The 1,961-nt window shown below is 28.7% G+C and overlaps 1 protein-coding gene across 1 annotated transcript in view; it reads right to left on the bottom strand.

The window, feature by feature from the left end:
* Nucleotides 1-904: 904 nt before the first annotated feature.
* The window catches only part of LOC130238854 (arf-GAP with dual PH domain-containing protein 1), a 37,435-nt gene continuing 36,378 nt past the window's right edge, over nucleotides 905-1,961 (bottom strand). The window contains exon 11 of the mRNA XM_056469970.1: nucleotides 905-1,961. This exon is cut by the window's right edge and continues 127 nt beyond it. The gene's annotated coding sequence lies outside the window, so the exon portion shown is untranslated.

Genomic DNA, 1,961 nt, shown 5'->3' with positions numbered 1-1,961 from the left:
TATATATATACATATACACATATATATATATACACATACACACATATATATATATATTTACACATATATATATATACACATACACATATATATATATATTTACACATATATATATATACATATACACATATATATATATATACACATATACACATATATATATACACATACACACATATATATATATATTTACACATATATATATATACACATATACACATATATATATACACATACACACATATATATATATTTACACATATATATACACATATACACATATATATATACACATACACACATATATATATATTTACACATATATATATATATACATATACACATATATATATATACACATATACACATATATATATATACATATACACACATATATATATATACATATACACACACATATATATATATATATATATATATATATATATATATATATATATATATATATATATATATATATATATATATATATATATATATACATATATACATATACACACACATATACATTTACATATATATATATATATATATATATATATATATATATATATATATATATATATGTATATATACACATATATATACACATACATACATACATGCATGCATACATGTACACATACATTTTTATTTTTATAAAGATTTTTTTACTATCATTTTATTATAATAAACATTTTTAAACAAAATATTTAAACAATCTTAATCGAGAAACAAAAAAACATAAAATAAATATCATTTTGTTGTAAAAAAGTTATAATAAATAATGTATATTTTTGTGTAAATAAATTTTATATTTGTTATTTTATATAAAACATATTACTATAATTAGATTATAATATTATTATTACTATTAGTTATTATTATATTGAGTAAAGCAAGAAAATATCTTCCAAATTAAATGTTTTCCTCTATTCCTCTTGTATTTTAACCAACATAAGCTCATTCTGAAAACGTACCCCTGTATACATTTCTGGAGATCGCGAATTATGTAACCAGAGGAACGTATAGCTGCACTTCATCTTTAAAGCGAATGCTACAAGGCGGTTTCTTTTCACGCTAGTAGCTGACCGCTTACCTCAGTGTGGACTTTCCCGCTGTTACCAGTTTGCCCAGTGACTCGTGTATGTCGGTGGCCTTGAGACCTGGAGCGGAGTTGATCGCGATGATGCAGTTCGAGTCCTGCGAAGAACGGTTCCAGAAAGCGGTAAGATAAAACCAAACGGCAAAAAATAAAATAAACAAGTAAATAACAGAGTGAGAATGTGGTCAAATCTGAAAACGTGGTACAAAAAAATCAGGGGAGGGCTTTTCTTTTTCTGGATTGCTTTTTGAAAACACTATCGGTTGGGTTTAGGGAAGGAGGAGAGAGGGTCAGTCGATTGGTCTGTCGACAGCGGTGGATTTACGTGAGAACAGCAGGCGTGAATGGCACTCACAAGAGAAAACTTAAATCTGAAAAAGCGCACACAGCGGCCTCTGGTGGATTTGCAGAAAACTTGCATACTGCAAATAAACGTAGCTCCTGGGACATATTTGGCGCTCTCCAGAAATGTATACAGGGGTACATATTCATAATGAGCCTGGATTGCTGTTAACAGACCTTTGTTCTTGTTTTAAGGTTTTACCCATGTAAAAAAATACAACCGTGATTGTATTTAGTATACGTATCTCGACTGTTTCAATATTTCTACTGAAAAACAAGATAAAAAAATGATTCATGCGCAGTATACAGTATTAATGTTTTGCGTAGCGTCTGAAGATCCACTAAAAACCTCACAGCAGCATTTGCTCGGATAATCCAATAAATAACAGCAGTCAGATGCAAGCGTTTAGTGGCGTTTACAGGTTAAATGTTACGTTTAGAGCGATGAACAACATTCACATGCCATATCTGTACAGTATCCAGCTGTGGAGACGCCACCGTCAGCACATCTTCA

This window comes from Danio aesculapii, chromosome 12 (genome assembly GCF_903798145.1).
Source record: "Danio aesculapii chromosome 12, fDanAes4.1, whole genome shotgun sequence".
Lineage (NCBI taxonomy): Eukaryota > Metazoa > Chordata > Actinopteri > Cypriniformes > Danionidae > Danio > Danio aesculapii.
Note: the sequence above shows the minus strand (reverse complement) of the source record. Positions and strands in the feature narration are given on the sequence as shown.